We start from the raw sequence: 14,523 nt of genomic DNA, 5'->3' as shown, positions 1-14,523 counted from the left end.
TTTTTTTTTATATATAGGATGACAACTGCAATTTTCCCAACTTGGCACAGGAAGTTTTAAGAAAAAATGGTGAGTTGAACCTGGTTTTATGACAATGTGAAATATAATACTAAAATGACAACAATGTTAGTGGTACAAGATTACAGTACAAATTAATTCAAGAACATTCAGGGCAGAGAAATACACAAATAAACAATACAATAGAACATTTCGAAATGCCAACAGTTGTCAATGGTACCAAGCTTATAATTTAATACGCCAGACGCGTGTTTTGTCTACATCAGAATCATCGTGTTTCGTCTACATAAGACGCGTCGTGTCTCGTCTACATAAGATGAGTCGTGTTTCGTATACATAAGACGCGTCGTGTTTCGTATACATACGACTCTTCGTGTTTCCTCTACATAAGACTCATCAGTGATGGTAGAAACGTTTAGAATTGTAACGAGGTCACCATCGAACTTATATAGACTGATCATATTGGTTTACCTATTTTTCTGTAACTATTTCAAAACTGCTACTTGTACTTATGCATTACACTTTGTTTCTGCAAATCTCAAGGTTTTGTTTAAGTTGATTGAAACAAGACTGACATGCTTCTCAATTCACGATTTCATTTTGTTATGCCCGTCGACGATGTAAGATGTCATTATATTCAAAGGCCTTCGCGTTCGGACATTCGACCGTCCTTTTTATGATAAATGTTTTGGTCATAGAAGTTTATGATGTCATCAAATTAAATAAATTATTTGGTTTCTCTGAAGATATCATTGTAAAAGTGTAAAGTTAGTCGAATCGACTTAAAACTAAGTACACATACACGTTCTTTATCAAAGATTACCACGTTTGTTCATGATTAAGTAATATTTTGACTCAAAATTGACGGATCTTTATTGGAATGTGACGGTGTAATTAGTCTTAAAGTCATTATTATTGAGAAAACAAACCCATCTCTAATCAGAGAAGTTTGAATTCAACACTAAAAAAGGAGAAAAAACTAGATAAGAGGAATTTCAGATGTCCGCCTAAAAAAGTTGTTTAAAATATACGAATAACTTATAAATTGTGTTTGTGTTAAAATGGAATTGCATTGAGTCTTCCTACTGGAAATTATTGTCATCATATTTCAAAGGACGTTTCGTGTCATTGCAGGTCTTTGATTTTTAGCATGATCAGGTTGGCGCGTTTTCTTATTGTTCGCAGGCTTACTGTTTGCTAGCTTCAGTCTTGTTAAAATCTACAGAATGTTGTTCATATATTTTATGAAACTGAAATGTTACACAGCGCATTAGGAATGGTCAATGCATATGTTCAACTCAGTGGAATATTTTGTTTCTGTGTGTGTTACATTTTAATGTTGTGTTTTTGTGTGTGTTACATTTTAATGTTGTATTTCTGGTGTGTCGTAATTCTCGTATATTTGATGTGTTTCCCTCAGTTTTAGTTTGTAACCCGGTTTTGGTTTTTTTCTCAATCAATTTATGAATATCAAAAAAACAAACGAAACAGTTATGACTCATTTTTTTCAAATATGGTTCGTTTTGGTGCATCATTTAATCAAATATATGTGGCGTGATTGCTCGCAATCGGTTTGATTGCGAATGATAAATCTGCATATCAACCATAAAAGAGCTAGAATTTAAACTAGCTTCCAGTATCATTCGATACATGTATGAGCTCATACAAAGAAACAGTCAACGAAAAAACATTGTCTTGAAACAGGCAAACATCAAATGTCGTAGTTTAAACATGTTTATCAACAAGCAATCATCCACAAAACTGTGACAAAGCTGAAACAACATAAATAAGTACAAAAATAGTTGAAAATGGATGTATTCATCATATAAAAAAAAACACACAAAACTTATAATTAAAAAACAAAGTAACGCTGTTCGGGTACTGGAAGCTAATTTAAATTCAATTGCATAAAAGGGAAATCATGTTCCATGGTCTAGGATTATAGCAATAAATACACATCCAATTGACTTTTCATATATAAGTCTGCATAGAAATACTGAAAAAAGAGTGGACACACTGAAAAGTCTCGCCTGATCTTGTGTCCATAATTGAATTTATGTTGAAAGTAAAAAAAGGAAGTTTAGACCAAAAGCATTTCATTAAACTACCATTAAGATTTAATGTTCAATAATCAAATTAGATGTATGTTTAATTGTTATATGTTATTCTGATTGGCTAACAGCAATCTTGCGTCATTCTTCATTTCAAAATGAATTTCATGAATTGTAACATACGTGATCGTGATTACACACGTTTCAACAATAACACGCACAGGTAAATAAAAGGAAAAAAATGATAGTAATCGTGTTTTCATGATCATAGCGAAAAAACATAATTATAAGTATTGAATGTTATTTTTAGTAATTTCAGAGGGTTGTAAATGCGTTGACCGTGCGTACATGTATAGAATAATGCATTTCCGCCCTATATACAAAATGTACTTAGGTCACCAATTTTACACCAAATGAATTTACAGAAAGAAGCATTCAATTCTTAAATGTAATGTTCCCATTTGAATGGTTTTACACGTCTAGTAATTTTGGGGTTCTTTTTAGCTTGTTGTTCGGTGTGAGCCAAAGCTCCGTGTTAAAGGCCGTACATTGACCTATAATGGTTCACTTTTATAAATTGTTTTTTGGATGGAGAGTTGTCTCATTGGCACTCATACCACATCTTCCTATATCTATGACACCACATCTTCATTTATCTATATGATGTCAAGATGAGAAAAACCTTTTCAGACAGCAATCACTGTGAAAAAAATTATATTTAATAAATCAATTGCTGAAAGGATGTCAAAAAGAATAAACCTTATACGACATACGGGTCTTATAATTATTCTATACACGAAATACAATTGTACTATATACCTTTACTATCGTATCCGAAAAACATTCAACATATGAGATATTGAAATTAATATAGAACAATAAACGGTAACCATGAATATAAGATCAAGGTCAGATGATACGGACCAGACACATATATATACATTACATTCATTCCATAAATCAAATAAAGTTAACTACATTGTATATGCTTAAAGTATCAGAGAAATAGACCAAAGCACAAAAAGTTAACTTTGCCGGTATACTGAACCATGCAAATGAGGTCAAGGTCAGATGACACCTGCCAGTTTGACATTAAAATCGCAACACAATATTGAAAAGCTATTACATATGTAATCTAAGATGTGCACTTAACCACGAAAACTGAACCTTGTTCAAGGGTCCAAGATTAAGGTCAAGTGAAAACGATTTAACTTATATTATGCGCACATTGAATTGGGCGCATATTATATACATGTATTTAGATTTTATCATTTTGTGCGCACAATATATTATGTTGTGTGCAAAATATATTTATATTGTGCGCACAGTATATATAAATTGTGCGCACATTATATTAATTTGTGTGCACACTATAGTTTTTTATTTGAATGTCCCGAGCGGGGCTCCGTAAAATTCTGCTTCATATGAGTACATGCAAAAATCAAGTCGGTAAGTAAGGATGCATTATAAACTTCCATTGGACTATTGACTGTCTGCTAAAATACTGAAAAATAAACTCAACAAATATACTGTATATTAACGAATCCCAGCTGTGTCTAAAGATAACGAAGTGTAGTCGATATGAAAACAAGAGCCAACTCTAGATCCATATTTCGAAAAAAATAACATGTGCAATCAGTGTTGTTGTACACCAAATATAAAGAAAACTTTTATTTTTTTCATATTAAAAAAGAATACTAAGTTATTCATTTTATCACATTGCATTAATATATGATGAAATGCAAAGAGCCATATCTTTTTGTCCTCGTTTGCCATTCCTTTTGATACAATGTAATTGATAAAATTTGCATACTAGTAATTGTTGTATAACGTTTGAGGAGTAAAACAACAGGAATAATTTCACACGTTAGATATCGGTTTTTATGTCTAATATATGACAAATCACAATATTTCATTGCTACTACTTCGAAAATAAACTTTTATTTTTGTATTTTTTTTAACATTGTCTGTTCAGGAGTGGCTTTAATGTATACTATGTTTTATTTGACAGAGAAGTTTTAATAGGAAGACATTGTTATTAGGAACAGGCAATTTATAAAGATACATGTAACTCTTGTTGACCGAATTCAATACTCCTACATTTTTGTATTTTACAATATTCCGAAGAATTTACATAATCTAACTGTTGAACGCTCTATAACAGCCTGTCTTCATGCCAATAATAAAGTCAGTAATGTATTCTGGTAAGAAGTTAAAGATCCTAGCATATACCTAAAATGAAAATAAGATTATAATTAGATATGTATTGTTTATACATTTTGAATGTCTACAGTAACACTGTAATTATATATAAATAGGATTTTTCTATCATAGACAATTAAGATTTTGCATGTAAGAAGTTATATCTAAATTCTATTTTTTTGTTTAATTGGTTGGAACAGTTTTACATATTATACATTTTCAACGCGATCAGTGTGACTAGAGGACATACCTGAAATGGATATTGTTCATGAGTTTCACAATACCGGGTAATGCCCACAATGAAGCTATTAAATCAAGATTTTCAAGAGGTGAAGTTGAAATCGCCCCTTTGTAAATTTCACGTATGCAATTACTAGTTGGTTGACCGTTATGGAAGATTCGTTTCACAAATCACAACGGAAAGATCCAATTGTCGTAACTACAATCCCGTTCCTCCTTTTCTGAATGTGACCTTCAGAATTAAACTTAACACCAGGTTTGTGCTTTCATGAGCAATACGACAGGTGCCACATGTAGAACAGGATCTGCTTATCCTTCAGAACCTCCCGTGGTAGGGTTCGTGTTGCTCAATATTTGGTTTTCTGTGTTGTGTTTTATGTTTTATGTACTGTTGTTTGTTTGTTTGTCTTGATTTTTCAGCCATGGCGTTGTTAGATTATATTTCGACTTATGAGTTGGTTTGTCTCTTAGGCATCATTCTCTCTTTCACATAGAAAACATCAGATTAGCTATTATATACATCACCGTCCGACTAGAAAAGCAATGCAAACTTTTATATGTTTCGATACAATATGTTAAATCGATATTTGTTCCTTACTCGATACTTCACGAAAACCTTTGCCAGACTAGTACAAAATAATTCTGTTTTGCTTAAACAATGGATTTGTAACAGAAATATGATAACCCCCAATTTTTTCTTTTTAAAAAAAATATTATTCTATAATAACTCTGCAATTAAACCATTAATTGCTTTACGAGGAAACACTTTACAATTATTACAATTAACTTACTGCATCTATGTCAAAAAGTCCAGTACCACCGTCAACTATGTATCTTGCTTTAGGTCGAGTGTTAATTAAGGCATCCCTAATATACAGCTTCTGTCACAGGTTGCACAGCTTTTTCTGTGTCAAGTATAGGGTCAATTTTTGAACAACATTCAGTGTATCCCTTCAAAGCACGAAAGAAATAGTCCCTTCCATAAAACTGTCTGACTTCTGGTGAAGCTTCGTCCCACATCTTACCGACGTCTTGTTTGATTCTTTCACACTATATAGAATAAAGACAAAGTAAATTCTTATGTTAAAATCACACAAATCAACCAAGAAAACAAATCAAGGTAGCAAACAAATGAAGGAACGTCAAGAGTAGTTAACTCTTAACAATAGTCTTTCATAAAGTAAATCGCATGGAATTTACGCTTTTCCAACAGTTTTTACTTTCTTGCCAGTTAATACCCGGATGTGTCATCTTTGAAATTAGCACTTTTACAGTTCTTATTGAAAATGTGTAGTAGTGTAGTGATGATATTTGTTTTAATGTCGTTAAATTATAGAAACGATAAACATAATTGAAGATGAGTAGAACCTTTATTCTTTTTTAAACCATGTCCCTTTAAAAGTTTATATCCATATGTATAGTAAAACTATAATACAATTCCTATGGTAACTATTGACCTGAATGCATGAAATAAAATAAAAAAGGTTTATGTTAAATTGAATAATCATGACTTATTGTTTAGGAATATCTATCCGCTTTAACATCATCTTAGTTGATCTGTTTTTCAACAGTTTAAGCATCTAAACTGTTCTTTAGTGCATTCAACTAATAGTTATACCTTGAAATTTCTGAAACATGTGCATTGTGCCTATGTTCGTGTTGTGCTTGGTTATTGTATTACAAAAGTTTAACCTAAATATTATATATTTCTATATATTGAGTATGACGTGAGTTTACAAATACCGCTACTTTAGCAGCTATACTAGTAGCATGACCATAATTCCCAGGTTCAATGATCGATACACCAACACCAAACTTGACCATTTCCAATCTCAACGAATCTGACATGGTCTCTATACCATGTTTACTTATATGATATGCAGATCTTCCTGGCCAGCTTTGTCTGCCTAATATACTTGAAACATTGACAATTCTACCTAAGACAATAAATTAAAAAGAATTAAAACATAAGTTGCAATGGCACAGAGATATTTCATATAAACATATAAACCTATATTTCAAATGTGAAATAAATCCGAGAGTTCTACCAACTGACTTCAGATAACAAAGGGTGTTGACATGTCATTGTTGATCATGTTGCATAAAAAGTTATTTGGGAAACGTAGAAAAAGTATTGTTCTAGACATTTTCTTTATCATTTATTAAACAATCCCTGGTAAAAAAAAGAATGATAATTTAAAAATTCAAACATAAAAAATCATTTAACTTGTGATCATACAACACTGATAACTTACTAATTAGCTATGCGAATTCACGAACAAATGAACTGTTTTGTCACTCGATATATATTTTTTTCTGTTTTTTTTTTAAATATTGAATGTTTTATTCTATAATCAAATATTACGTGAACAGTTATCAAAGGTACCAGGCTTATAATTTTATACGCCAGACGCGCGTTTTGTCTACATAAAACTCATCAGTGACGCTCAGTTCAAAATACAGAACATTGAATCTTAAAAAACGGCTGCTGATATCCCCCTTTCTCATCTTAATTCCGTTATAAGTGTTCATAACGTGGGTATCAGCAGTCATTTTTAAAGATTCAATGTTCTAAAGGATACAGAACGTTGAATCTAAATATAAAACAAAACGGCGACTGATACTCTCGTTATGAACACTTACATAGGAATACAGATAAGAAACTGGGATAGTGGAAAATAAAAGAAGAATTCACATTTTCCTAAGTAAATGAAACATTGTAAATTAACAGATTTTTTATATTGCAAACTATTTTACAATATGGTAGTATAAATTGCATGAAATTTTTTTTTAAGATTGACTACTGTTTACGTGTTGTATGTAAAGATACTGTCTGTTGGATGTATAACATGATCCAATACATTGACATTTGATTTTTTATTTGAAATCTTTAAGATATCTTCAAGTCCTTGTTTACTCAATTGTAAATGACAACAGAAAAACACCTCATGCATCTCGTGTGTAAATAACTCCCCGTTATAGCTATATAGCAGTTATTTCTTAGTATGAAGTTACAAAAGGTGTTAGATGGAGACTTTAAAAGCACATGTTCATTGTAGTTTTTCATACAAGACAAATTGTAATATATATATATATTATGTTTCATAGGCTAGCTATAATAAGATGTGACATGAGTGTAAATGAGACAACTTTTGATGCAAGGAAACAATTAATAATTTAAAAGTAAAGTATTATATGTCAAAGTTTATTTATATATCCGAATAAACAACCAACCTTTCGATTTTCGAATCATTGGTAAGAACGCCTTTATCACAGCTATATATCCGTATAAGTTAATCTCTTGAACTTTTCTGTATAAACTTAGGGTGCAAAGTTCAATGTCTCCAGATAACTCAATTCCAGCATTATTTACAATGCCCCATAATCCTGTGTAATGAAACATATTTTGCAATATACTGTCGCACAGTTAGTAAAATTTATCACTGACGGCCGAACTCTAAGGTTTATGTGATTTATCATTCCTGGTTTATAATTAGCAAGATAAATCAAAACATAAGAGCTTTTTATCGACGTGTAAGACGTATTCGAAACATTAATGTAACTATTATCTGAAAATCTAATGTCATATTATCAATGCATTATTGTAGTTTTTCACATACGAGAAATTAATATAACAAGACATGGTGTAAACGTCACTTTAAAAACAAACACAAAAACAAATCACTCATCATGGTAGATACCAACAATAAAATTGTGTATGTACGTCAGATACGCGTGACTCATCAGTGACGCTCGAAACAAAAAAGTTTAAAATGCCAAGTAAAATTATTATCATTGAGGGCCCATCACTTCCAAAAGGTTCTACAAAATACAGCTAAGCTAGGTTACATATTCCAAAACGCAGATTTTAATGAATGAACAGCGTCCTTACTTTATGTTAATCTCTAGAGACCACGACTCAAATATAACAAACTACATTTATAGAACCTTCTCCCAATTTCTATTGCGATTTACACCCTACTAGCCAAAAATCTTTGTATGTTACATAAATGTACTGTTGAAGTATTTATTTATGTGTTTCTCTGTTCTGGGTGTTCTTGTGATTGGTTGTGCTGTAGTGTTATCATTTTAGCGTTACTTTTTAACATTAACATATACGCGGGAGTTTTGACTAGCTATAAAACCAGGTTCAATCCAATTGTCTTCTTAAAATTTCATGTACAAAGTCAGGAATATGGCGGTTGTTATCAAACAGTCCGTTTCTATGTATGTTGGCGTTTGTTTTATTTGCCCTTCAGTGTTTCTGTTGCTCGATGTTTCCCTCTTATAATTGACGTGTTTCTTCGGTTTTCGTTTGTTACCCGGGTGTGTTTTTTTCTCAATCGATTTATGACTTTAGAACAGCGGTTTAATACTGTTTTTTCATTTACAAATGTTGTTTGACAGTGTTTATCAATAAGCATGAGTTTATGATCCGCAAACCAGCATTCGTAAAAACGTTGATGATTCTTAATCACACTTGTTTTCCAGAATGAGACTTGCTGATCATTCAAGAAAATATGATTATTATCTAGATGTGTATATTTAATATCTAGAGTCACTTGGACGATTTTGCACGAATAGACCACACTCGACAGTTTTGTTATATATGTAAATTTGATGTACCTCCAGATATGTTCATAACTTTCAATACCGCTTGTTGTATATCTTCTGTTTTTGTAACATCTAACTGAACGGCATGTACATTTGATACTTTTCTGTCTCTTACATTGATGGCACAGTCTTCAGTTAAGCTTAATACACCAGCAAAAACGACAAAACCATCATTTGCTAGTCTGTTGGCTAAATGGAAACCAAAGCCTGTAATATATGTAAAGAGTGAAACAACTATCTTTGCAAAATTGACGTAGGTATCTATTATCTCTACTTTATAGATATGGTGTGACCAGCCGTACTTTCTTTGATGAGTTAGGTAAAACAAAGTACTTATGTATAATCTTTTTATGCATTTTTTTTTTGTAATATGGTGTTTCGTTTTTTTCTCAAGACGACAAAAGGTAGCAATTATTGTTATACATTTAAATTCTATCTTTCTCAGGCTTATAATTTTATACGCCAGACGCGCATTTCGTCTACAACAGACTCATCAGTGACGCACATATCAAAATAGTTAAAAAAAAAGTTGTGCCAAATACGGCTAAGGTAATACATGCCTGGGAATCTAAAATCCTTACTATTTCATAAAAAATCATACTTTTGTAATCAGGAAATTTGACCATATAAATGATAATCAAGTTGAGACAGAATTACAACAAATTGATGGTAACCGTAGAACTTAATTATCGTTGATTTCAGTCACTCTTGCTTGGTACTCTGTTGTGTCATTTTTCATGTAAGAAGCACACTTCTTTATGAAATATGCATAGTGTGAAAGTGCACGAGCGTTACGTATAAACTGAGATACATGAATGTAAACACACTGCGATAAAACAGAGGGGTTGTTACTGCTATGAAATTGAAAAAATAAAAGTTGAAATCATCACTGTTGTCATATGTTCTAATTCTAATTCGTCTATTAGTGTAACTCTCGCGGGAGTGATCAAGATATGATATTTCTAACTTTCGGTGGTTTCTTAAGAAATAGTTCATGGAAGCAATAGTTCATGGAAGCGATAGATTTGTTGGAAATTTACATATGGCTTTGACGTGATGTTCGAATCTTATCCTGAGCATTAGCGTACAACTTGAAGAAACCAAATTTTTTTTGTCTTGGTTTTCTTTTCGACAGGACACAGGGATAACGATAAAATCATTCATCCGAAGAAAACATTTATTTCTACATTAATTATGATTTTCGACGATAGTTCGAGTATCTAAACTGACAATCAAAAAGGCAGGACGATGATTTCCCGTATCCCAAGTTAAAAGTACAAATAAGAACACTATATGTTGATACACTAGATTCACATAGTATGTCATAATATTCTAGCTAAATAGTATTGCCATAGTTTACGATTTATAGTGGTCAACAAACTTGCAAGAATGTCAGCACGGGCTAAATGATAGCGGTCTATACTGATAGATATAAGAATGTGTGGCAGGAGTACCAATGAGATAACTTTCCATCCAAGTCACCATTTTTTAAAAGTTTATATAGGTCAATGTAAGGCCTGCAAGATGAATCATTGGCTCACACCGAAAAGAAAGCTCCACAGAGCATGAAAAGAAAGTGAAACATCATGTAGCATAGAAATTTACACTATAAAATAATGGTAGTATGCTATTTTACATACCTGTATCACAGCCTGTTATTAGAACAGCTTTCTTCTTCACAGGTAATAAGTTTTTGTATTTTATCTCCGCATAACTGTATGTTATTTTAACAATTACTATGGAAATAATGCAAACATAATTGTTTACAAGAATATCAAAAAATAATGCAAAGAGCAGACTGACCACAATTGTTCGATAAAGAATGACTAAAGTATCCATAGCTGTTTGTCAAACCTTCATATAGTCATGCCAGAATATATAAATATATCAGTCGATAACCTAAAATGTCAAGGCCACTTAGATCACTTGATAAAGACATTTCGTACCAATGTAAACCAGTGAATATATATATAACGAAAAATTTATGCTGTAAAATCAGTTAAGGAAAGTTCAGTAAAAATGTAAATCTCATATTTTGGTGTAAAATAGTTCGTTTGTAATGCGACTATTTGTTGTACAACTTTTTAGTGAGACGCGGTAGGGAACATTATAATTCTATCTTTTAAGTCACTTAAGCTACTGGGAACCATTCATTCTACAACTAGTCCTTTTTTTTTTTATTTCTATTGTCTTGACGAAAACTAGATTTAGAATTAAGAAGAAAATGTAGTTGAACGAACTGATCCCTTTGATTAATTAAAAGTATCCCGAAAAGCTCAATACTTACTTTTTTCCTTTTTAAAATATCTTTTCACAAATCAAATGTCTTCTTTATGTTTCTTACGAATGCCAACAACCAAAGACACATATTTTAGTTTTAATAACTCGAGCAGGCGCCATGTAGATACACACACTTACGTTTCCTTACAGAACATATTTTACTGTTTAGTCTGTCAAATAATTGACATAATATCATACAAAATTTTTCAGTAATTTTCCTTAAGACAATCAAAACCCATGCTTCATAGTATGTATTCCAACAGGAAAATAGTTAAATGCACTCTACGGCGTGAAGAAATTGTGATTAGACTTATTTTTCGGTTAGTATTTGTTTCTATGAGTTTAACCACGAACCTTCAAATAGTCATGCCAGAATATATAAATATATATCAGTCGATAACCTAAAATGTCAAGGCCACTTAGATCACTTGATAAAGACATTTCGTATATGTATATAAAACACGTAAAATAATTCACGTTTTTTAGTTGATAATATGATTACTATTTGTCTCACATATGCATATGTTATGCAAGCAATGCTAATCTTTTTTGCTGTTTTTTACCACCTTTTTTAAAAGTTATAAAATAAATATCTCTTATGTAAATCTCTGATTTCCGTCCAGATTTAGATTTATATTTGATACTCTTTGATTTAATCAGCTATTTGACGTTTGCATTATTTTTTTTCTCCATCAAGCATCACTGAAGATACATATTATTTGTCTTTGATATATAATATATTGGAAATGTATTGACAGTATTTCTGTATATTTTTTTTGGCACAAAATCTACCATTTGTTTTCAGTATTTAGGTACATTTTTGTAAAGGTATATCATACAATGGTACGATTTCATCATATAGGCATTATGCATGTACATATTGTATGCAGACTTTTCTTTATTGAGGTGCATGGCCACACACATTTTCTAAATTTGATATAGTGTTTTACCTTCCAGAAATACAAGCCTTTTTCAGATTTCACATGTTAATGTTAAAAGAAAATAGAGGATGATGTTTGAAAATTATTGATACATGTATCAAAAAAGACTACTTATTTCCACATTTTCATAGTTTAGTTTTGCATTGTGAAAACCCATAAAAGACATCAGTCTTATAATTTAGAACGCGATTCGTCTACAAAAGATCAATCGATGGTGATGGAATCAAAACAGTTGGATTCCCCAAAACACAAGAAATTGTCACTGAAATCTAAATGTTCTAAAACGTTTGCAAATTTAAAATCATATTAATATCCGAATCCCAACAAAACTAACACAATGTGTATCATATGCATTTAAAAAAAAAAACTGGTCTAGTGATACCATCGGAAACAAATTCCACTACCAGTGAAACCAAAACAAGTGGTATCCGACTAGAAATGTATTACGCCAGACAAAAAAATGCTCTTCGTCTACGCAAGACTCAAAGTAAAATTGTTATATGCCGAATCAAGTAAGAAGTTGTGTATTGAAAACCATACATTCTTAAGAGGCCGGTTGAAAATCTTTCGTAACACTGAAAGCAAAACAAACCCTAATAGAATGTGTATTCTTAATATTAATAAATTAGTTTTAACATACATTTAAGAACTATCGAGGTTTGTATTCATCATTGTGCCCATATTTTTTCACAAACGGTTCATCCAAGTCTATGTCTTACGATCTCAAAATATTTGCTGGTTATTGCAAACTAATGCAAATATACTCTGAAGAACATCTATGACGTATTAAAACATTTTCGGTGCTAATGACCTGTGCTCACTAATGATATGAGGTTGATTTTATGTCTTCATTAATTAAACAGTATATGAACCTATCGATAATTTTCAGATTTTAGAAACAAAAGAAATAGATTGAAATGTGAACGGTTCATATACAGACGTGGTTTGCAGATTGTGGTACTTGCACAAATACTGCGCCATCAAGGATATAAAAAAAATTGACTTTAAACGACACATTCAACATTGTATAGTCACTATCACGATTTGGTTTACCAATACGACAGTATGTGTCCCAACTCATGCTTTCGCGGTCATGGACTATTGGAATCGTGAGAAAGACGTTTGGTCTGTAAATTTTTCGGATAAATTCACATGATGGGGGGGGGGGGGGACACACGCATAGCAGGAGACGTTTGCCTTATTGTCGCTCACTGCCTAGCTTCTTTTGATGTGTTTGTGATTCCGTTAGCATTTTTCTGTTTGACTGTTTGACTTCTCTAAATAAAGCATTTATTATTTTCGGATAACAGTAAACATCGGGAATTAGACATAAATCAGACGAATTTACTGGTATTAGCGATCAAAGACCACAAAAATTTGACAATACTCAATAGAGACACGGAGAACAGTAAAATATATGTTGCGTTGATTTCAGTTGCTCTTTCACACACTTTTGTTGCAGTAGTTTTTATGTGAGGAGTTCACCTCATTTAATGAAATTATTATAGTGTTAACATAAGCGAGCATAATGTATTAATTATAATATCCTAACGCCTTACGCTATAGCCAAGGATATGGTTTTGCTAAGGAATTGGTAGTTGACAATTGAAATCATCATATTTGTCCACCATATATTTTAGTTCGAAGACGTCCTTATCTGTTAATACCGAGGTAAAGATCGAGATAGAAATGAAACCTTCCACTTTTGAAACTGAAGTGTCCTAAATCTAAAGTTCACTATAATATATGATATTTTAGCACTCATTGAAATGTGCGTTTTGAAGTTACAGAACACGACTAATGTATCAAAAAGAATATTAAAGAACTTTCCAAGGTGCTTTATTTTTATTCTTTTCGAATGTGCTGTATGCATGAGAGTACACAAAACACATCAGCAAGTAGTGGTGCACAATAAGTACTCACTGGAATATCGGAATAAAATATGAATAAAAAAACAAGAGGAAAGAGACAATTTTTACATCTTTACAAAACAAATGAACGAAAGGCAAACCATGAGTCACAACTATCAAAAAAAATGACATATGTATATATTGTAAAAATACAAAACCTTCCACTTTTGAAACTGAAGTGTCCTAAATCTAAAGTTCACTATAATATATGATATTTTAGCACTCATTGAAATGTGCGTTTTGAAGTTACAGAACACGACTAATGTA

At 31.7% G+C, this 14,523-nt stretch overlaps 1 pseudogene; it reads right to left on the bottom strand.

The window, feature by feature from the left end:
* Window positions 1-4,051: 4,051 nt before the first annotated feature.
* On the bottom strand, window positions 4,052-11,002 carry LOC143063826 (D-beta-hydroxybutyrate dehydrogenase, mitochondrial-like; annotated as a pseudogene).
* Between the last annotated feature and the right edge of the window lie 3,521 nt (window positions 11,003-14,523).

Source organism: Mytilus galloprovincialis, chromosome 2, assembly GCF_965363235.1.
Source record: "Mytilus galloprovincialis chromosome 2, xbMytGall1.hap1.1, whole genome shotgun sequence".
In the NCBI taxonomy this organism is placed as follows: Eukaryota; Metazoa; Mollusca; class Bivalvia; order Mytilida; family Mytilidae; genus Mytilus; species Mytilus galloprovincialis.
Note: the sequence above shows the minus strand (reverse complement) of the source record. Positions and strands in the feature narration are given on the sequence as shown.